Here is a 26,190-nt window from a genome sequence, read left to right as displayed (position 1 = left end):
GTTTTCTATACTCGTTTTGATTTAGCTTGTTATAGTCCGTTATCATATTTAACTTTATTTTTATGTATTAAATATTGTTGACCAAATTCATGACGTGCCAATAATTCTTAATTGTGCAATTCACTTTGAGACGGAAAATTGCAAAAAGGAAGTCAGGAAATAAAGAAAATGACTTTGGCTTTTTCATTATCTATTTGGTATCTAACGGACACAGCTGGACACATTACATTACATTAAGTCTAACATATTGTTGCAACTCTGACACAAATCAAGCAATATTGTTAGAATAAATTTCAGATAATTGATGACCTTAGATATTCAAAATGTGACCTTGAGGTTCTGGTCAGACGTCCGGGGCAGCAGAATAGATCAATTAAATCAATTACCAATGTTTTCTTATTTACAACACATGAGCGAAATGCGAATTCAAGATGAAGTTAACAGTCATCAAACCATGCCATTGATTACAAAGCAGGGGTTGTTTAAAAACAATACCATACGAACACTTTAAATCGCCATGAAAAATTCGTTAGAGGCGATAGCGCGAAATAAAATCACCTCGAGTATAAACTAATTTATAAAATACAAATGATTTCATTTCGTAATAGTAAATCCTGACATTAAAGTGTCACGTAACACAGTCGTAAGTCATGGAAATAGGTTATATAACACAAAATGATGGAGCCAATTAATGGAATGTAATAATTATCTCTTTCTTTCCATAACGCAAATGTTATTTTTCCTTGACAAAAATGATTTACTTCATTTTAAAGCTACGTACATACTTATTAACAATCAGGAGATATGCAATAGATATACAATAGAAATTACTCCTGACCCCTAAACTTTTAATTGTTGAATGCTTTGCTGAAGAATACAGCAATATAGAATTGCATACAAACGATTTAAACAGGGCATTATGTTTATTAATCATTTTTATTTTCTTTAAGTTATATTATGTTTAAGTTTTATTATGGTTTTATGCTGCACTGGTGTTAAGTATTTTTCTTAACCAAAAACAGGAGCAAATTGGTATTTTTCTTCAGTTACAAAAGTTACTTACTTTTCACCATTATCATCATTGAAAAGTTTGAGCTTCTTATTTTACTCCAATATCAAAGTATCAAAAAATAATCAATTTCGTCCCAAGTCCATGGCACTATATTCTAATCGAAATGAATTACTGATTGAAATTCCACAAAAAGAAATTTTATATTATTTTTTATGTTAAGAAGACATACATTTACATAATTAAACAATAATTATTGTTTAAATGATGAGCATCGTTTATGCTGTATCGGTGGTGGAGCGTCTTCAATAACTTGGTAAGTATAATGCTGAAGTTGAATTCTGTGTCTATAAGACATTTTCTCTGGGAATTAAATAGTAACTGCAACAAGACGTAATAAGGACAGATAGAATTGGATTCTCTCGTCAATGGCCTGTTAACAGTCGAGGGAACAGATGATACACGGAGCCTAACGAAATGTCACGAGCCTGATGGTACACATACATCTCCGACCTCCACTTATAGTAGGATGGTCTCTGTTATATAATGATTACAGGTCGACTCCCCCGATTTACCATTAACTTTCGGACGCCTGGCCGTTCTTAGCCCTATCATTAGTCTGTACTCTAGGATATGAATCAAACGTGTAAGTAATTCGAGGCCAATGTTGAGCCATTAATGTAAGATAATCTGTTATTAGTGCTGACTGACAAAAGGGCCAACTACTAAGTGGAATACCGGATACCAGACAGGCTCCATATTGCTTGTGATGGCCGAACGTTTTTGTTCTCCTTGATAATTTCAGTAGGTAGACTGACAATTACCTGGGAAGGAGGAACAGACAGTTTATGTTGATAACCAACACCCTAATCATTGGTACACTATACAATAAAATATACGTTTACTTTGGTAAACATTTCAGTTGACTGTTCTGTCACGCGGTTTATGACAGGTTACTGTTAGGAATATCTATGATATTATTTATTTGTTTTAATCTACTCGAGCATGCTTAATATTCTAAGTTTAGAATTAAAATACAAAGCTTCATTTTGAATATAATAGCCGTTTCTTTATTGTGATATATTGCTTTAACGTATATACCTGTGTTTCTTTTAGCTAATCCTTCTTAGCAGTTCTCAATACCGGTAACTCTTGCGTCAGTTAACTAGCGACTAAGTGCTGTTTACATGTTTGTTCCTGTATGTTTTGTATATTATCATTTTGTATTTATTCACTTTAGGCCTAAGTTTGGAAGTGTAGAGATAGATATTTTTCCGCTCCGCACCCGACTGTAATAAATCAGTATTTATAGAAAATCCTATTTTTTGGATTATGCTTTTTCACAGACTACATTAGAGCTATTTCCCCAATACACTAGCTGTAGCGCTGTGAAAGTTGGTGGAGAATCCGGGTAAGTCCACTTTGTAGCTGGACTACGATACGGTCACTCATTGCTAAGATTGATAAGAGCAAGAAACATATAGTTTGTACAAATGGAGAACTGGATATTTCACCAGGGTAACACATGTTAAACCCTTGCCATGGACTTTGCCAGCGTTTTGGGACACTACCTCAGATAAACTATAGAGGACCAGTTTTAAGTAAGTGTAGAAAATGTGGAAGAGGTGGAATTCTTTATTCTGACCATCGCTTCTCTTGTCCCGCTAAGAAATGTGTCGTGTTTTAAGTGTGGAAATCTTGGACATTTCTCAAGAATGTGATTCAAAAAAGTGATACGAGAGAAGTCAACGCCTCAGAAATGTTCGGCAGAGAAAGGTAGCAATAAAACAAAGTCCCGCGCTAAGAAGATTAGAGATAAACAGAGAATTGAAACTTTCAGATTAAAAAGGGAGTTTTTCGCCTCTGCACCCTTAGCGTCTGTTTGCAGTATGAAAGTTATGCTAGACATTCCCTTGTGTTCATTGGATGGAGCTAATATGCATTTAACTTAATTTTACCCTAGCAGCGGATGTAAACAACAAAAACATTGCTTATCTAAGTGTCTGAATCACACTTACAGTATATGTGAAATGAAAGATTTCCTACTCTGATAATATCATGGCAAATGTATACTACATTTATCGATAGGTCATTCCATCAAGGATGATCACAAACTAACAGTGCTGAATTGAACTCTAAAATACGTGATTTAAATCAATCTTTGCAACGACACATTTTAAAATCAATTCTTTCTTTTTCTGTTGATGGAGTAAGACACACGATTTAATACAGTGGCGAATAGATAACTCATAACTCATCATTATTGAAACTAGAGGGTACGTTAGCCATATCTCTAATGATACTGATCAATGATAAATCTTAGTTCTGATCCCTTTTGGGAAGGACTGACGGGACCCAACAGGGAAATAAGAATACATCTTTGAAACCCCTGAGTAAATAAACACTGAATCTTTAGTCAGAACATTTACTGACAACACAAGAGGGTGCCGAGTAAGCGGTACCTGTCCTTTCGGCATTTTTATACCATATATTAACTAGAGAAAATAATTCGTAGGTATTGGTTCAGTTGTTTGGATAACAAAGAAATACATTATAACAAAAACACAAAGTAAGACTCCTCTGGATATATAGGACGACACGAAATTTCCTTTACTCCTATTAATCCACATTTCTTATCTCGTTAAATGATATTTCCGTGACCATCGGCTAAGTAATTACACATCCGGTGTAGCTCTCTATACACACCGTAACCTCTTCCTACAGAAGCCTTGTCCTGTTTCCTGTGGTCCGCTGTATTTCTGGGCCGATTTAATTACAGACCAATCAAATCTGACTCACTTTTGGATGTTACCCAAAATGCGTTTCCATTTCACGAAGTGTAATGTGATATTCCAGAAAGACAACTTCCGTGTGAACCGCCATTTCTATACAGGGGAATGGTAAACCGGAAATTGACATCACAGCAGGTGGTCCTTGACGTAGATTTAATAGTACATAAAGGTTATCAGCAACATGGTGTATTTAATTTATGAAAATCAACAGATTATATATGTTATATTTGTACTATTATCAATTATTACCCTTTTATGAGGTTAATAAAGGTTTGACAATCTTATTTGTATTTTAACAAGTTGATACAATACGGATATACTGCAGCCTCCCAAAACACAAACATTCACACACCGAAGCAGCCTGACTGTTGATAGAGTTGAACCTGATGCACCAAACCAGATATTTGTGTTACAGATTACTAGCTGTCTGTCACGGAATATGTTTTCATTTAATGTGACATTAATTACCAAATATACAATATCATCCTCTTGTGGTACCTTAGCAAACTCCCAGTGCAATGTTAAATACGACATTAATATGTCAGTTCATCGACGTATACTGTAAGGTTCTGTGTCAATAAATATACAGAATTATTGATTTATAATAGCTTCAGTTGTACAAATGTCCGTTACCATTTGTGTAATTCCTATTTAAATTGCTATTTTATCCAGTGATTGTCCAGTAGTATTTTGAATTTTTTTAGACATTTGACATCGATTACATCTTGGAGTAGACTGTTCAATTTGTAAATTCAATTACCCAGAAACGGGAAATTAAGTTGTTACTTATCTGCAATCGACATCGTTTTTTAAATATTTTCATCATAAGACCTCTGGTTCTACTGTTGACAACAATTTACTATCTTTAACACATCGATCAAATCTCTTCTGTTCCGATGGTGTTGATGAATGGGGTAAATAGGTTTAAACGTTAAAGTCTCTCAGAGTAACTTAAAGTTTTTCACTCCTATAATCTGTTTGATGCCTAAAAAAATACATTAAAAAATACATTATCAAAACAATTGTTCGTTATTTGCAGTAGCTGGCACACTGTTATAGTATCTTACTACATTAGTAGTTCCTACTTTTCCTGGATATAAACCCGTTTGACCACACCAGCTGTCGTTCCGTTGGTGTGTCTATAGGAAGTTAAACTTAATAAGCCAAACCACACCTACTATACATATATCAGTTTGGTTCTGTCATTAGTGTAATGGTTTAGGCCATGGGCTAGGAGGGTCCCACATGCAACCCCCCCCCAAACCTCCGAACCAATATTTTTCTGAATCCTTATGATCCACTGATCACAAATCAAAATGTTAACATTGCATAAGTTGGGATGAACTTCCGGTTATGACGTCATCAAGATGGCCGCCATCACGAATTTCACTAAAAATTGAAAAATAGTCATAACATTGACATTTTTCAACCGAAGTAGACAAATGAGGTATCAAAATGACCACAATAGAACAACAAATACATATCAGGACCAAAAAATTCAATATGTGTAGTGATTTCTACGCAAGAAATGAAAAAATCGGATTTTAAGCTCAAAAATGGTGATTTTTCAGCAAATTTTTCATATATGGCTTGACGCAGCAAAAATGTTTTCCAACAGCAAACTATTACTTCTAATAAGTTTTTTGACCACTTATCAATCAGTTTAAGCAACAAAAACAACAAAAACCAATGTTAACATCGTATAAGTTCCGGTTATGACGTCATCAAGATGGCCACCATCTCGAATTTCACTATAAAATGAAGAATAGTCATAACACTAATATTTTTCAACTAAAGTAGACAAATGAGATATCAAAATGACCACAGTAGAACGACAAATACATATCAGGACCAAATAATCCAATATATGTAGTAATTTGTACGCAAGAAATTAAAAAATAAGATTTTAAGCTCAAAAATGGTGATATTTCAGCAATTTTTTCATACTTGGCTTGACGCAACAAAGATGTTTCCCAAAACAAATTATTACTCGTAATCTGTTATTTAAACTCCTATCAATCAGTAAAAACAACAACAATAACAAAAATATATAGAAATGCAAAAAAAGAATTGTTGTTATACCATCATTTGGTTTACAAAACATCAACGGATGCGACATATGATTGTTATTTTTTTCCCAAACCGTTGACACTACAGTTTCCTGGTGTCTTGGAATTTCCTGAATATAACATTGGCTATTGACGATTTGTATCTTAACAAATTTGAATTCAAAGTTGGATGAATATCTAAGTTGGACTCCAAAATAATCCATTTTCATGTTCGAAATTTTGTAGAATTGTAGCCTCCAAACTGAATTATTACAGCAAAACGCCAACTAATAGCTATAGGGTATCAAATCAAAACTGATGTAAGCCTGTTATACCGTAAATACCATGACACTTTTCGAAACGTGTCTTTTAGAGTGAGCACATCCATTGTTCATTTCCTGTGTATAACGTAAGGAAATATCAGATGGTTACTACAGTGTCACATATTTCTTTCACTAGTTCTTTACGATAATCATTTTCGTTGTGCATGCTTTCTCGCAAGAGAGTCGTCTTCGACCTCGATGACCTGATGTGACATTACATTTCCGGGTTACCATCGTGGTTCTAACTTGTCAGCCGTCCATTGTCATAGTTAACATAAGAAACAACGGATTCGGGGATGTGGGAGCTCTTCTTGTTTCCAACCTAGCTTCACCTAGATTCACATATCGTATATGATGTTCCAGACTTCCCCGGCATGATGGAAAAGACACCAGATCCACATTCTGCGGCGGATTGATTTGGTTCTCCTTAATTCGTATGAAGCACAATTCCTCATTCTTGTAAACCGCAGTGACCATAGGTGGCACAGGTGGATTCTTTGAGGTCATAAATGAGGTCTGCAGTGAAGTTTCACTCTTTGCCAAGTCTGGAAAGCACTGTAGAGAATCTTTTACTGGAGAGTCTTCAATGGTCTCTTTACGCATACACCAGATGTGACACAACAACCAGCACCTTCAGGGGAGTGGGAAAATTCAGACAAATGAAAAACATTTAACATTTATGGTCTCATTAATGACCTCGATGATATCACCTGTGCCATTTATGGTCGAAGAGGGTCCACAAGATTGATGAATAGTACTTCATACGAATTATGGAGCTATGTGCTAAGGAGAACTAATTCCTCTATTGGAAGAATGTGGATCTGGTGTAATTTCCATTATGTCGGAGAAGTCTGAAACAGCATATACGTATTATATGTTAGAATATGAAAGAGATCCAACATCCCTGAACCTGTTGTTCCTGATATGAACTCTGGCCATGGATGGGTCATAAAAGATGACAGGCTAGAACAACACTGATAATGTAGTGTCACATGAGCTCATTGACATCAAAGACGGCGCTCTGGCTTTCGACGAATTGGATACTGATATCTCGATTACTCTGATTCGGACTGCATGTACCAGCTACCAGATATGCCGAGTCTCTTCAGTGGATAGTATAGTGAGGCGAGAAAGCACGCACAATGATAATGGTTATCATTGAGAACCAGTGAAAGACATATGTGACATTGTAGTAACCATCTGACATTTTGCTAGTGCTATGCATAGGGAATTAATGAATCTGCTCATTTTCAAAGACACAAATGTTTTGATATTAACGGAAACACAGGCTTAGCTTAGGTTACATTTGTTACGCTATCAGTAGGTGTTGTGCTGTAATAATTACATGTATATTTGAGACGCTTCTAATCTACAAAATTGAGGGTATAACAATAATTCTTTTTTGCATTTCTATATATTTTTGTGGTTGTTGTTGTTTTTACTGATTGAGTTTAAATAACTGATTACGAGTAATAATTTGTTTTTGGGAAACATTTTTGCTGCGTCAAGCCAAGTATGAAAAATTTACTGAAGAATCACCATTTTTGAGCTTAAAATCTTATTTTTTAATTTTCTGCGTACAAATTACTACATATATTGGATTATTTGGTCCTGATATGTATTTGTCGTTCTATTGTGGTCATTTTGATAACTCATTTGTCTACTTTAGTTGAAAAATATTAGTGTTATGACTATTTTTCATTTTATAGTGAAATTCGAGATGGTGGCCATCTTGATGACGTCATAACCGGAACTTATACGATGTTAACATTGGTTTTTGTTGTTTGTGGTGCTTAAACTGATTAATAAGTGGTCAAAAAACTTATTAGAAGTAATAGTTTGCTGTTGGAAAACATTTTTGCTGCGTCAAGCCATATATGAAAAATTTGCTGAAAAATCACCATTTTTGAGCTTAAAATTCGATTTTTTCATTTCCTGCGCAGAAATCACTACATATATTGGGTTTACTGGTCCTGATATATATTTGTAGTTCCATTGTGGTCATTTAGATACCTCATTTGTCTATTTCGGTTGAAAAATGTCAATGTTATGACTATTTTTCAATTTTTAGTGAAATTCGTGATGGCGGCCATCTTGATGACGTCATAACCGGAAGTTCATCCCAACTTATGCAATGTTAACATTTTGATTTGTGATCAGTGGGTCATAAGGGTTCAGAAAAATATTGGTTCGGAGGTTTGGGGGGGGGTGCATGTGGGACCCTCCTAGCCCATGGCCTAGTTTGTCTGTTGTCGTGTATTACTCGTGAGCAGACTAGACCTAATGCGATTTCACTAGTGACAAAGAAGAACATGATTCCGCGGGAGCAGTGATATCTTTGGACTGGTTTGGATGTGGGTTGTTGTATATATCCGTATTAAGATCAGAATATATATGTCTTGCGTGTTATTTACCGCCGTTTTCGGGTTAACATTGAGTTTAAGTAATTATTCGTCTGAACAATTTTTTTAGGATATAGAAAAGGAAAGTATTTTGATCTGTCTGGATGTTTATCGATTTTTTTTCAAAATTGCGAGATTAGGTTTATAAGAAATAACACAAATGCAGTTAAAATAAAAGTGTACACTGTATATGACATCCATTTCTATTGAACATCATGTAATCTGTGTCTAATTTTGAGATTATTCTGACAACCGAAATCAACTCTCTTGATATCTCTCCATTGTATTGATGATCATCACTTCACCGTAAGGTATATATGGGTTTTACAGAAGCATACCGCCAGAAATACACTATACTTATATCGGGCGAACCAGTCGTCTCACTTCATATGAGAGCTACGAATATGGGTACACTGTCGTCAAATCAGGTTTTAATTATGGATTTTTTGTTCGTTATATATGTGCTAATATGCGTACATTGAACGTTTAAACTTAACAGAATATGATATGATCCTTATATTTTAAACCGAGATTGTTGTGGTTTTATCTCCCTAACGTTTCTTTTGTGTTTGTGTTTCGAACATTTGGTTAGTTTGATGGTTTATTTACGTCCTGTTAACAAATGTGATCAATTAAGGAGCCTCCCATGTATGTGTTTGTGGAATTGTCTTATAATTTTGGAGCCTGCGGTATGTTCGTCTTGTAACTCTTTGCAATTTTTTATTTCCTTTTTTTCTGAGATGAATATCGTTATTCAGTATCTAAAATTAGAGCAATGTATGGACGAGAAGTTTTAATCACCACGTAATATTATTGAAAATATTAACATTACGTTTGGGTATCTTTGACTACATACTGATTATACAATTCAAGTACTGTTTTCTGCGAACACAAATTTAAATTTTCGCGAATATTTGTAAAATATATATATGTCACTGTCAGTAAGAACCGTCGATCACAGGGACCTGGCACGGATTTCTAAACCGGTTCATCAGGCCATGTCTTGATCCATACTTGGCCAATGTTCTTGATCAAGCACTCATTGAGAATTTTTTTCTCTTCAAGGTAAGATTTGCGTCACTAATAAATAGAACCTGTTTATTATTAAACAAATTAAGGATTTAAAAAATGTCTGGTTTCTCTAACGTAGAGTTCATACCCTTAATACTATAATATATATATTTAAAGGGACATGAACTTTAAATAATTTGTTCTGTATGCTTAGATATGGTTTTCAGATGTTTATTGAATATTTTATTACAATGATTGGTTATTTAAAACGACAGGAAAACGTGGGTAATACCTACGTCAAAAATGATAAAAATAGACCGTCATATTCTATTTTTGGAACACAAAACGAAAGCTTGCCGAAAGCGAGGTTATAATGAACAACAAACTTGCTGACATGTCAAGGAATATTAGTTTTCCACATTTTAAGATTAATTTCTAATTTACAGTGGTTGACAAATGAAGTTTAAGCCATATTTGTTATAAAACAATTTGTATATAGCGTAAGAATGACAAGTCAAAAGTCAAACGAGACTTTTCATTCGACAGTGCACCGCGAAAGGAGGTTCCTGACTTATTGCATATATGTACATCACGCAAGTATAAAGTGGGGAGTTGCTCCGTCTCATACATTTCAGTGATCCATTTATATTTGCCTACTTTCCCAATCGCGCACGTTACTGACTCTTGACGTACACTGTTTTCTATCGGAATTCGTTTATGTTCGCTTCACCCACGTTTTTGACCCACCATTTTGTTTACATATACAGTGCATTGTGGGTGGTCACTAAAGTTCAACCCTACTATACTATCGTTACAAAGTTCGACCGGGCCGGTTCAAAATACAGAAAGATGGAATTCCCATTATAATTATTTCATTTGACACATTTGCACATTAATTGATATATATTACTAAGTAAGGTATCTGACACGTCGTAAATATGTATTTTACTCAAATTTACATGGTTTATTTAGGTTCATGTCCCTTTAAATACTGATGGTTAGAAATTCGTGCCGGGTGCCTATGCCATCAATTACGAAGTTATGTTTTCTCCGTAGTGTTTAAAATTAGGAAAACACGAAATATTATACAAAAGTTTGTATATATTATATAATAAAATCCTTGACAGTAATATTTCATGAGTTGAATTTCATGATCCACTCTCCATATCCCCTTCCTCTCCCAAAAAAATGTTTTCGCCCAGTTCTGCAATTGCCAGAATCTGATTTTTTTCGCTTCAAAATAGTTTCAAAGCATTATGTACATTTTATAAAAGACAAAAGAAAATCTAGCAACACTTGACTTTTCGTGTATGTGTCAATACAATTATTCCCTGGTCTTCAAAAAGTCATCTTAATAGCAGGATATGATTGTCTAGCAACCTTACCTTTTGTCTGACAATGTGATCACGTTACTACAGGTCGTCAGCCTGTCAACGCAGTGCAATGTCATATCTTATTTGGAGTTCAACTGGAAGCTTGGTAGACATGTGCCCACATAGACGATAGTCGAAAGTTAATTGAGGGTGAAGTGCTGGATTCAGTGTCTGAACATATCTGTGGGTTGATTCTTTGTAGTAGCAGTAAATTAGATTTTGATAAATCGTGGTTTGACGTTTCTTGGTATGTAATATTCTTGATTAACTGGAAGCTGTCACTTTGAAACAAAGTTAGACAAAACAAAAGTCCATTGAGCACGAAAGCAGATATTAGGAGAGCATATTATATATTAGCTCGACAGGGACGTTAACCAATAAATACACAACTGTATGTCTGTAATTTGATGTGTTAACATCATTAATGATTTTAAAATCCGATTGCGTTTCCGAAACATATATTGAAATTTTATGTATTGCATTTATGAAGTAATTTCACGTGATTTGGATAATAACATATGTAGCAAAACTCTAAGAAGACGAGCTTGTTTGAAAGAATTTCTGCTTATTTAAGCACTGATGTCACTATTTTCTTTTAAGTTCATCGGGGTATGAAAGAAGTCTTAGTTTGCAAACAAAATTCATTTCATACCCCGATGAAGTTAAAACAATGGGACATGAATGTTTATAGTTAATTTTTCAGACTATTTGATAAAATAAAATACTTTTAAACGTACTAATCCATTAATTTCACAATGGATTATTTCTTCCAAATCAATACGCAACGTCGATATATATATTGTGACGTCATGATAATGTCGGGTTTCACGCCATTCTTGCAATTTTTTCACAATTGCAAGAAAAATAATGTGCCAATCAGAAGGTCGGATTTAGTATGAACACAAATCAAAAATAATTATTACTAAGTAAATGAAAACCGCCGGTTTTGGCTCCTCTCCTCCTCGTTTATACATTTCTACATCTTTGAGAAACATAAAACGAATTTGCTTATAACGAAATATACTTTCACACGAATTTATTTAATGGTCTAGTTGACGCTATAGTCTGACAGTGCAGAATGTAGTCTTGTTTTTAAGTGAGATTTTGGGCCAAAATAGAATTTCAATCACGATCAAACAAAGTGTACACTTTATTGTTTATGATGGGGAAATCTGCCAAAAAGACATTGTTGCCGACTTTGGAATTTGTGAGTAAATGTAGTAACTACGTTTATTTGGAATACAATCATTCTATGACTTTAATTAACTGGTAGTTTCAGAAGTTATAACGAATTATTTCTCTTTGTTCAATAGGATTCGTTATAGCTGTTTTACCGTATTCTAAATATATGCCAGCAAAGTTATATGTACCGTTACTGTCATGTTTATATTTCATCTTACAAATATTTACATTTGGCGAAGCGCAATGGTGTTAATGTGATTTCAATAGATTATTGAAGGATAGCATTTGGTTGAAAATTTGACCTTAGGTTGTTTCCAGAGAAATCTATTGATATTAGCTTAAATTGGCTTCTAGAAATTCAAAGTGGTACTTTTTATAATTTACGTTTTTTATTTTAGAAAAGTTTAATCGTTATTTGTTTTTCAATTTCGACACATTTCCCTAGAAGATGAATCGACATTAACGTAACATATTTGACGCACTTTTTATTTTTAGAATTGTTTTTAAAATCCATGACGGCTCTATTTGTCTTCATCGATCGCCTTTTGCTTTGATGTTTATCGAATCATCATAACAATATCTCATGTTGATAGTTTGTCGTGAATATCTTTTTCAATCAAAGTGCCGTGAGATGTTCGACATATCAGCAGATGCAAGGTTATACTGTACCCTTAACTTTATACAAGAAGCTGTAAAAATATCAGAATCCCCAGGTTTCCTTATGAAGAGAACAAGATGAGCGAGTTGCTTGATTATATTAACTTCCGGGGTCTTTCAATGACGGCCTCCCCTACCGTGTACGCGACGTGTTGCGTGCGTGTTTTGGGAGGCTAGAATCTGTTCGTGTGGTAATCATGTAAGACTTTTTGTAGTGTTATCTCATTGGAAGACACGCCAATCGGTTACAATATACATATGATAACGGGCAATCCATTCGCCCCAGTCCTATTATGCTGAGTGCTGAACAGGAGGAAAAATTACCACTTTTATAGACAACGGCCAGGCGTCAGAACCCAGAGCCTACCTCACAGGTGCGATCGCATAATCAAAGGCGGTATCAAAGGAGACAGTTGGAAGTCAGTTCAATAAACGAGTGAATAGGAACTTGGGAGTCTGTGACTCGCACATACACACACGTAAATATATTCCACTGATATCACCGGGGAATCGAGGTATCGAAAATCACTGCTCGCTCCTTAAAATCATCGCCTTATCACCACTAAATCATTTCGTTTGAACACATTTGTGTCGCACTTGCTTATAAATCAAGCCTACTGGGTGTCAGATCGTATCTCCTGTTTGATTTAGACATAACGCTGGATTTAAATTGTTATTTATAATCCCTGGAGAACTGATGCAATTAACTATTGTAAACATCACGATTCTCAAACCCAACAGGACTTAGAGAAGCGATCAAGTCTCTGCTGCCATATTTCCGAGAACTCATTTGAAAGTCGGACAAATCATTTCAGGCATACTTGCATTTATAACTCCCACTAAACAATTAAACTAGTGACGGATGTGTACATGCAATCGTAAATCAGATTTTGCAACGCACTGCAGTTCGTGTTCGTGAATAGTACTAAACCGACGCATTCATTTTAGTTAGTTATAGAGTTAATTTTTATGTAGTTATAACTGAAGTGATTACAAAAAATAAATGGCTTTTCCGAGTTTGCGCATCATTATGTAAATTGTATTTATTGACAACCAGAGAAAATAATAAATGCGTATTAGTATTGATATATTCCGCTACTTTAAAAAATTCATCCTTGATGAAGTAGGATAAAACATTTCTTTGGGTAGAAGGTTTAAATCATCGGTGGCAGCAGACTTTGTAAACAAAATGACATTTCATATCTTGATTTCGATATCGTCGGCGGCAAGCTTAGGTCTAACCCTATAAAAAGCACTAGAGTACCACTAGTACAGTGACTCACAACACGAAACTAACGCAATCCAAAAGACACAGGGAGATTGGTCGACCTTGAATGACCTTTAGTAGTACGTTACACCAAACCACAAATACCTGATAAACACAACACATTTTGACAAGGTTACGCTAATGGCTTGATTGATGCAGTACTGAGCATAGATTAAACCTTTGGATATGAAAGACATTAGTACTATAGAAGTCATGATTTGAGTTATGTTTAGCCATCTATATTTTGGATGGTATAGTTCCTCTGTTTGCACTCTTGATTTGAGTACGACATTTTGTGAGGACGGCTTTTGTTTTAAAGTCTCTGACCGGGACACACGTCAATTTATATAAGATATCCTGAGAGCGAGACAACCACTTAGTGCCTAATTTGTGTCATTTTGGCTTGTTGGTATTTTTTCCAACGCGAAAAAGCGAAAATGGCACAAATCAGCCACCATGCACTACCTTTCAGAAACAGCTTTTTATTAGGTCAGCTTTTTATTAGGTCACCTGAGACCTATTCTAATCGCCTTTTGGCCGTCGCCGTCCGTCGTGCGACGATAAACAATTTACATTTTCGACTTCTTCTCCAAAACCACTGAAGCAATTTCAAAGAAATTTTGTGCAACCCGTCTAAGGCATAAGGCCAATCAAAATTGTTAATTATATGACCCCCAACCCCCAAGGGGCTGTGGGAAGGGCCAAAAGGGGTAAAATTGACTAAAATATCAAAAATCTTCTTCTCCACTCACAGATGTGTAAGAATTGAATACTCTTCATGGATAGAAAAGTCTCAAGGTCCTCTACAAAAATTGTAAAATGTATGAACCTTGGGTCTCGGGTTTTCTACTGCGAAGGGGGTTAACTTTACTATAGCTTATATTGGGAAAACACAGTTTTGAACATTATTTGGTCATATGTAGTAGGAAATTAGTCAAACGTTGTCAGAATTATCCCTATGAAATGACCATTGAATCCTATTAACAAATTTTCCATGACTGACCCCCAGGGGCTGGGCCAATAGGGTACAAATATGCTAAAACTTAAAAGATAGTCTTCTGAAATTCTGGAAATGGTAGAATCAAACACTTTCCATAGATGGAAAGGTCTTAGGGTCCTTTACAAAAATTGTGAATTATATGACCCTGGGTCTCACGTTAACCCCTGATGTGGGTATCAAGTTTACGATAGTTTATATAGGGAAAATACATTTATGAGGATTTTTGCTCAATTTCATAGGAAATGAGTCCAACTTAGTTAGAATTATTAGCCTGAGATAGTATTTTAACATCATATCCTTATTGGTCCTCACCGACCCCTTGGGGCAGAGGGTGGGGCAAAAAAGGGGTCAAATAGGCTAAAACTTAAAAAATCTTCTGAAATTCTGGAAATATTAGAATCAAATACTTTTCATAGATGGAAAGGTCTTAAGGTCCTTTATAAAAAATGTGAATTATATGACCCGGGGGTCTCACGTTTACCCCTGGAGAGGGTGTCAAGTTTACAATAGTTTATCTAGGGAAAACACATTTATGAACATTTTTTGCTCAATTTCGTAGGAAATGAGTCCAACTTGGTTAGAATTATTAGCCTGAGATAGTATTCTATCATCATATCCTTTTTGGTCCTGACCGACCCCTGGAGGCAGAGGGTGGGGCCTAAAAGGGGTCAAATAGGCTAAAACTTAAAAAATCACCATCTTAAATTCAGTAAATGGTAAAACCAAATACTTTTCATGATTGGAAAGGTCTTAATGTGTTTTTTAAAAATTGTGAATTATATGACCCTGGGGTCTCACATATCCCCCTGGGGAGGGGGTCAAGTTTACTTTAGCTTTTATAGGAAGAAAACATTTATGAACATTATTTGCTCAATTTTCATAGGAAATGAGTCAAACATGATGATAATTATTAGCCTGAGATATAGTATTTTAACATCCATATCGGTCCTCGCTGACCCCCTGGAGGACCAGAGGGGTGGGGCCAAATAGGGTCAAAATGACTAAAATTTCAAAAAATCTTTGTTTCATTCTATATTCAAACTCAGGTGACCGTTAAGGCCCATGGGCCTCTTGTTTTCTTAATGAGAATGATGAATATTGTGTATAAGATTTGAGCTCATTGTCTATACGCCATCACCGTCTGAACAATTAAAATGAATTCAATGTTAATTATTATAACCCGGGTCGTTTTATGTTCCCCGCCGTCCTCGCGTTAGTTTACTGTCACGGCGTCAGGCGACAAACCATATTTAAAAAACATTCATTGTTAACATATATTACCCAGAAAATCTGGCATTTGTTTGAAACCCTCAGATAAGGCCATCGATATACATTTATCGCATGTATATAATCCTTGCTTTTTAAAAAGACTTTTGTCTCGGAAATGTGGTGGGCCTTTAATGACAACGTCCTCTGCACGTGCTTTGGGGACTGAGGTATGTTGGGGTTGTGTGCGTCTCTTGCCGTTGTATAGTGCAATATCAACGAGCCATACCGACACGGACTCAGAAAGGCACACCCCACCCGGTCACATCAAACTATGTCAGCATGTATCATATCAGACTAACGTAAATCCAAAAGGGTCACAAAAGACCATACTGTAGTAACACTTATGAAGTCTCACGACTTGTTATTTCAATCACCGATCTACTGAAATACAACCCCTTTTTAAATTGAAGGTAAAATAGCTTAACATTAATAATTATACTGAACAGCTGAACGATATAATATTATGTTATTTGCCTAACGCGAGTCGTCTTATATTTCAGTAAAATAATGGCCTTACTTGACTACCACTGGACCTGACTGCACACTGGTTAAATTAATCTTCATTGTTAACATGACTACACAAGACACCTTTCATTAGTATCCTCATCTAAGGCATTCGATATAATCTTTTTACATTATCGTTGTAAAGTTTGAAAAAAAATATTTCGGAAACGTTATGGGCCTTTCAAACCACAGGGATAAATACAGTAATGAAATAACTGGGTATATCAAACAGATCTAACAAACAGCATACTGGTCATCAACATATAGATTGGATACGTGTGATATTCAAATCCTATTAACACAAGCCCGTATCTACAGGTCCACAACCGCTGCGCGAATTTGGAGGCCATGGAAAGTAGGAAAGACTTTAATTACTGCAGAAAAAGCACCATTTCGGAGGCGGGATAGTAGACCTGTAGTCGCCGAAAGGTCGTTTGGGATTTACCATTGGTGGGAAGTAGCTAACAGTGATGAGGGATGTCAGCAGCGTTCTAAGATTACCGTCGTCTCAGTTCTATCTGTAATATCTAACTTCTATTTTTAGATTTAGTCCTATTATAGCTGTTAATGTCTAATCAACACTTTGATTTGACGAAGGATGGTCCGAGCAGCTTCTCAAATTGTAACGGTTTGACTTGGTCAAACAGAATTACTAATACAAAAAATTCGTACCTCAAATATAAAGTTCCCTATTGAAACTGGGCGATGGCTTGGTATCCTAAAAGAGAATAGAATATGTAATTTATGTCATGTCGATATCGGAGATGAATTTCACTATATTTTCAAATGTCAAAAAAGGGAAATTTAAACTATAAGAGAGACATGATTTGCTCAGTAGTACACCAAATATCCTACCTTTTTAAAATTAGAGCGTCTATTGAATGTTTGCAGTATCCAAGTTATGAACTTTGCATTTTTTTTTCTAAGAAAGGTGATGATATTACTTTAAATAAAACAATATAAAATATAACGTTCTGTATTTTATACCTTGTACATGTATATTTTGTATCCATCTTGTCATGTATATGTTTATGTATATTATAGATTTTGTATATTATAGATTTTGTATCCATCTTGTCATGTAGATGTCTATGTATATTATAGATTTTGTATCCATCTTGTCATGTATATGTCTATGTATATTATAGATTTTGTATCCATCTTGTCATGTAGATGTCTATGTATATTATAGATTTTGTATCCATCTTGTTATGTATATGTCTATGTATATTATAGATTTTGTATCCATCTTGTCATGTAAGATGTCTATGTATATTATAGATTTTGTATCCATCTTGTCTGTAGATGTCTATGTATATTATAGATTTTGTATCCATCTTGTCATGTAGATGTCTATGTATATTATAGATTTTGTATCCATCTTGTCATGTAGATGTCTATGTATATTATAGATTTTGTATCCATCTTGTCTGTAGATGTCTATGTATATTATAGATTTTGTATCCATCTTGTCATGTAGATGTCTATGTATATTATAGATTTTGTATCCATCTTGTCATGTAGATGTCTATGTATATATATAGATTTTGTATCCATCTTGTCATGTAGATGTCTATGTATATTATAGATTTTGTATCCATCTTGTCATGTAGATGTCTATGTATATTATAGATTTTGTATCCATCTTGTCACGTAGATGTCTATGTATATTATAGATTTTGTATCCATCTTGTTATGTATATGTCTATGTATATTATAGATTTTGTATCCATCTTGTCATGTAGATGTCTATGTATATTATAGATTTTGTATCCATCTTGTCATGTAGATGTCGATGTATATTATAGATTTTGTATCCATCTTATCACGTAGATGTCTATGTATATCATTATTTGTATTCATCTTGTTATGTATATGTCTATGTATATTATAGATTTTGTATCCATCTTGTCATGTAGATGTCTATGTATATTATAGATTTTGTATCCATCTTGTCACGTAGATGTCTATGTATATTATAGATTTTGTATCCATCTTGTCATGTAGATGTCTATGTATATTATAGATTTTGTATCCATCTTGTCATGTAGATGTCTATGTATATTATAGATTTTGTATCCATCTTGTCATGTAGATGTCTATGTATATTATAGATTTTGTATCCATCTTGTCATGTAGATGTCTATGTATATTATAGATTTTGTATCCATCTTGTCATGTAGATGTCTATGTATATTATAGATTTTGTATCCATCTTGTCATGTAGATGTCTATGTATATTATAGATTTTGTATCCATCTTGTCATGTAGATAGTATATTATAGATTTTGTATCCATCTTGTCATGTATATGTCTATGTATATTATAGATTTTGTATCCATCTTGTCATGTAGATGACTATGTATATTATAGATTTTGTATCCATCTTGTCATGTAGATGTCTATGTATATTATAGATTTTGTATCCATCTTGTCATGTAGATGTCTATGTATATTATAGATTTTGTATCCATCTTGTCATGTAGATGTCTATGTATATTATAGATTTTGTATCCATCTTGTCTGTATATGTCTATGTATATTATAGATTTTGTATCCATCTTGTCATGTAGATGTCTATGTATATATAGATTTTGTATCCATCTTGTCATGTAGATGTCTATGTATATTATAGATTTTGTATCCATCTTGTCATGTAGATGTCTATGTATATTATAGATTTTGTATCCATCTTGTCATGTAGATGTCTATGTATATTATAGATTTTGTATCCATCTTGTCATGTAGATGTCTATGTATATTATAGATTTTGTATCCATCTTGTCATGTAGATGTCTATGTATATTATAGATTTTGTATCCATCTTGTCACGTAGATGTCTATGTATATTATAGATTTTGTATCCATCTTGTCATGTAGATGTCTATGTATATTATAGATTTTGTATCCATCTTGTCATGTAGATGTCTATGTATATTATAGATTTTGTATCCATCTTGTCATGTAGATGTCTATGTATATTATAGATTTTGTATCCATCTTGTCATGTAGATGTCTATGTATATTATAGATTTTGTATCCATCTTGTCATGTAGATGTCTATGTATATTATAGATTTTGTATCCATCTTGTCACGTAGATGTCTATGTATATTATAGATTTTGTATCCATCTTGTCATGTAGATGTCTATGTATATTATAGATTTTGTATCCATCTGTAGATTCTATGTAGATGTTTTATCTCTGTATATGTATATTATAGATTTTGTATCCATCTTGTCATGTAGATGTCTATGTATATTATAGATTTTGTATCCATCTTGTCATGTAGATGTCTATGTATATTATAGATTTTGTATCCATCTTGTCATGTAGATGTCTATGTATATTATAGATTTTGTATCCATCTTGTCATGTAGATGTCTATGTATATTATAGATTTTGTATCCATCTTGTCATGTAGATGTCTATGTATATTATAGATTTTGTATCCATCTTGTCATGTAGATGTCTATGTATATTATAGATTTTGTATCCATCTTGTCATGTAGATGTCTATGTATATTATAGATTTTGTATCCATCTTGTCATGTAGATGTCTATGTATATTATAGATTTTGTATCCATCTTGTCATGTAGATGTCTATGTATATTATAGATTTTGTATCCATCTTGTCATGTAGATGTCTATGTATATTATAGATTTTGTATCCATCTTGTCATGTAGATGTCTATGTATATTATAGATTTTGTATCCATCTTGTCATGTAGATGTCTATGTATATTATAGATTTTGTATCCATCTTGTCATGTAGATGTCTATGTATATTATAGATTTTGTATCCATCTTGTCATGTAGATGTCTATGTATATTATAGATTTTGTATCCATCTTGTCATGTAGATGTCTATGTATATTATAGATTTTGTATCCATCTTGTCATGTAGATGTCTATGTATATTATAGATTTTGTATCCATCTTGTCACGTAGATGTCTATGTATATTATAGATTTTGTATCCATCTTGTCATGTAGATGTCTATGTATATTATAGATTTTGTATCCATCTTGTCATGTAGATGTCTATGTATATTATAGATTTTGTATCCATCTTGTCATGTAGATGTCTATGTATATTATAGATTTTGTATCCATCTTGTCATGTAGATGTCTATGTATATTATAGATTTTGTATCCATCTTGTCATGTAGATGTCTATGTATATTATAGATTTTGTATCCATCTTGTATGTAGATGTCTATGTATATTATAGATTTTGTATCCATCTTGTTATGTATATGTCTATGTATATTATAGATTTTGTATCCATCTTGTCATGTAGATGTCTATGTATATTATAGATTTTGTATCCATCTTGTCATGTAGATGTCTATGTATATTATAGATTTTGTATCCATCTTGTCATGTAGATGTCTATGTATATTATAGATTTTGTATCCATCTTGTCATGTAGATGTCTATGTATATTATAGATTTTGTATCCATCTTGTCATGTAGATGTCTATGTATATTATAGATTTTGTATCCATCTTGTCGTGTATATGTCTATGTATATTATAGATTTTGTATCCATCTTGTCACGTAGATGTCTATGTATATTATAGATTTTGTATCCATCTTGTCATGTAGATGTCTATGTATATTATAGATTTTGTATCCATCTTGTCAGTAGATGTCTATGTATATTATAGATTTTGTATCCATCTTGTCATGTAGATGTCTATGTATATTATAGATTTTGTATCCATCTTGTCATGTAGATGTCTATGTATATTATAGATTTTGTATCCATCTTGTCATGTAGATGTCTATGTATATTATAGATTTTGTATCCATCTTGTCATGTAGATGTCTATGTATATTATAGATTTTGTATCCATCTTGTCTGTAGATGTAATGTATATGTATATTATAGATTTTGTATCCATCTTGTCATGTAGATGTCTATGTATATTATAGATTTTGTATCCATCTTGTCATGTAGATGTCTATGTATATTATAGATTTTGTATCCATCTTGTCATGTAGATGTCTATGTATATTATAGATTTTGTATCCATCTTGTCATGTAGATGTCTATGTATATTATAGATTTTGTATCCATCTTGTCATGTAGATGTCTATGTATATTATAGATTTTGTATCCATCTTGTCATGTAGATGACTATGTATATTATAGATTTTGTATCCATCTTGTCACGTAGATGTCTATGTATATTATAGATTTTGTATCCATCTTGTCATGTAGATGTCTATGTATATTATAGATTTTGTATCCATCTTGTTATGTATATGTCTATGTATATTATAGATTTTGTATCCATCTTGTCACGTAGATGTCTATGTATATTATAGATTTTGTATCCATCTTGTCATGTAGATGTCTATGTATATTATAGATTTTGTATCCATCTTGTCATGTAGATGTCTATGTATATTATAGATTTTGTATCCATCTTGTCGTAGATGTCTATGTATATTATAGATTTTGTATCCATCTTGTCATGTAGATGTCTATGTATATTATAGATTTTGTATCCATCTTGTCATGTAGATGTCTATGTATATTATAGATTTTGTATCCATCTTGTCATGTAGATGTCTATGTATATTATAGATTTTGTATCCATCTTGTCATGTAGATGTCTATGTATATTATAGATTTTGTATCCATCTTGTCATGTAGATGTCTATGTATATTATAGATTTTGTATCCATCTTGTCATGTAGATGTCTATGTATATTATAGATTTTGTATCCATCTTGTTATGTATATGTCTATGTATATTATAGATTTTGTATCCATCTTGTCATGTAGATGTCTATGTATATTATAGATTTTGTATCCATCTTGTTATGTAGATGTCTATGTATATTATAGATTTTGTATCCATCTTGTCACGTAGATGTCTATGTATATTATAGATTTTGTATCCATCTTGTCATGTAGATGTCTATGTATATTATAGATTTTGTATCCATCTTGTCATGTAGATGTCTATGTATATTATATAGATTTTGTATCCATCTTGTCATGTAGATGTCTATGTATATTATAGATTTTGTATCCATCTTGTCATGTAGATGTCTATGTATATTATAGATTTTGTATCCATCTTGTCACGTAGATGTCTATGTATATTATAGATTTTGTATCCATCTTGTCATGTAGATGTCTATGTATATTATAGATTTTGTATCCATCTTGTCATGTAGATGTCTATGTATATTATAGATTTTGTATCCATCTTGTCATGTAGATGTCTATGTATATTATAGATTTTGTATCCATCTTGTCATGTAGATGTCTATGTATATTATAGATTTTGTATCCATCTTGTCATGTAGATGTCTATGTATATTATAGATTTTGTATCCATCTTGTCATGTAGATGTCTATGTATATTATAGATTTTGTATCCATCTTGTCATGTAGATGTCTATGTATATTATAGATTTTGTATCCATCTTGTCATGTAGATGTCTATGTATATTATAGATTTTGTATCCATCTTGTCATGTAGATGTCTATGTATATTATAGATTTTGTATCCATCTTGTCATGTAGATGTCTATGTATATTATAGATTTTGTATCCATCTTGTCATGTAGATGTCTATGTATATTATAGATTTTGTATCCATCTTGTCATGTAGATGTCTATGTATATTATAGATTTTGTATCCATCTTGTCATGTAGATGTCTATGTATATTATAGATTTTGTATCCATCTTGTCTGTAGATGTCTATGTATATTATAGATTTTGTATCCATCTTGTCATGTAGATGTCTATGTATATTATAGATTTTGTATCCATCTTGTCATGTAGATGTCTATGTATATTATAGATTTTGTATCCATCTTGTCATGTAGATGTCTATGTATATTATAGATTTTGTATCCATCTTGTCATGTAGATGTCTATGTATATTATAGATTTTGTATCCATCTTGTCATGTAGATGTCTATGTATATTATAGATTTTGTATCCATCTTGTCATGTAGATGTCTATGTATATAGTTGTATCCAGATTTTGTTATGTATCCATCTTGTCATTTGTATCCATCTTGTAGATGTCTATGTATATTATAGATTTTGTATCCATCTTGTCATGTATTGTCTATGTATATTTAGATTGTATCATCTGTCAGTAGATGTCTATGTATATTATAGATTTTGTATCCATCTTGTCATGTAGATGTCTATGTATATTATAGATTTTGTATCCATCTTGTCATGTAGATGTCTATGTATATTATAGATTTTGTATCCATCTTGTCATGTAGATGTCTATGTATATTATAGATTTTGTATCCATCTTGTCATGTAGATGTCTATGTATATTATAGATTTTGTATCCATCTTGTCATGTAGATGTCTATGTATATTATAGATTTTGTATCCATCTTGTTATGTAGATGTCTATGTATATTATAGATTTTGTATCCATCTTGTATTGATGTCGTATATATGATTTGTATATCTGTCTGTAGATGTCTATGTATATTATAGATTTTTGTATCCATCTTGTCTGTAGATGTCATATGTATATATTATAGATTTTGTATCCATCTTGTCATGTAGATGTCTATGTATATTATAGATTTTGTATCCATCTTGTCATGTAGATGTCTATGTATATTATAGATTTTGTATCCATTTTGTCATGTAGATGTCTATGTATATTATAGATTTTGTATCCATCTTGTCATGTAGATGTCTATGTATATTATAGATTTTGTATCCATCTTGTTATGTAGATGTCTATGTATATTATAGATTTTGTATCCATCTTGTTATGTAGATGTCTATGTATATTATAGATTTTGTATCCATTTGTCATGTAGATGTCTATGTATATTATAGATTTTGTATCCATTTTGTCATGTAGATGTCTATGTATATTATAGATTTTGTATCCATCTTGTTATGTAGATGTCTATGTATATTATAGATTTTGTATCCATCTTGTTATGTATATGTCTATGTATATTATAGATTTTGTATCCATCTTGTCGTGTATATGTCTATGTATATAATTATGTCCTTATGTAAAACATGTTCATGTGTCTGAGTGAAAGAATTGAAATCTTGAGTCATCGGCAACCAGATAGCTCAATCGATTGACCATAAAGTGGGTCCCGGGTTCAAACCTAGGTCTGGCAATGCATTTTCCTGACACTACAATATTTGGTGCATCTGACCACTCCTGTTTTGAGTTAGGTAAATACATGATAAGGTGATGTAGAAATCTTCGTGTATTGAGTCTTCGGGGAAAAACTAAATAGAGAGGGAAGAATGTAACGTTCGCCGGCAATCAGGTTCCCCATTCGGTAGAGTATACGGCTAGAGTTCGGGAGTTCTGGGTTCTAACCCTGGTCTGGCCGTGCATTATATATCCATGAAAAAATGTAAATTATTGGGATTGTTTCAAACAAACTAAATCACATCATCCCACTGTATGCCAGGTGACAGCAGGAGTTCGTGTTGAATCAATCATGTTGGTCAACTTATCGTTTTTTTGTTAGGAGTATACCATCAAACCAAATAACAGGAATGAACAGAAATAAATGCGTTTCATCGTTATTTAATTGGCATGATATATATAATATATGCTCCAACACCGACAGATCTAAAACGATACTCATCACTTAAACAATAACTGGTGTTTAATCGTGTATATATATGTCTAATTAACACAAAAATAGCATAAAATAATTTATTTTGCTTCTGGTACATGCGCAATCAGTACTTCATTCCATATAGTACATAGTGCCACTATTTTTTCGGGACTAAACTATATTATTTTTAATATTTTTATCTTGAAGTAAAATTAGAAGCTCAAACTTTTCAATTGTGTAAAGTAAGTAACTTTTGTTACTGAAGAAAAATACTAATTTGTCTGCTCCTGTTTTTTTTTCGAAAAAACCTATTTGTCAGCGGTGGAGCATATTTAATTAATGTATGTTCTTGAAATTGTGCGTCACATGGGCTCAACCTCAATTAAAATATGAGTTGAAAAAATAGTATGCACAATATCTGCTCATTAGGGATACAAATGTGTAAATGTTGCTGCATGAACTGTTGAATCGACTGTCTGATGTTTATACACCTTACGTGATGAACTCGCCCGTCAAAGCTAGCACACCTTCCTGTCGGAAACAAATATGACAGTCAATGAGGCAATAACAATACAATCACATTAGTGTTTTTGCTGATTTTATCCCATTGTTAAGGTGACTGACGTTGATCATACATTAATTTGCTGACGGTTCAGTTCACGCCTTTCAATTGTACGAATCTGTTGGGATATGGGCACCCACGTTCTTTCCAAGAGTGATATATTAGAACGATTACAACTCATCCTT

General features: G+C 33.1%; 1 protein-coding gene across 1 annotated transcript in view; it reads left to right on the top strand.

The window, feature by feature from the left end:
- LOC138310141 (cardioacceleratory peptide receptor-like) overlaps nt 1-26,190 on the top strand; it is a 55,436-nt gene that overhangs the window by 16,208 nt on the left and 13,038 nt on the right. The window lies entirely within an intron of this gene.

The sequence above is a fragment of the Argopecten irradians genome, chromosome 16 (assembly GCF_041381155.1).
Source record: "Argopecten irradians isolate NY chromosome 16, Ai_NY, whole genome shotgun sequence".
Taxonomy (NCBI): Eukaryota; Metazoa; Mollusca; class Bivalvia; order Pectinida; family Pectinidae; genus Argopecten; species Argopecten irradians.
This window is presented reverse-complemented; position numbering and strand designations above follow the sequence as displayed.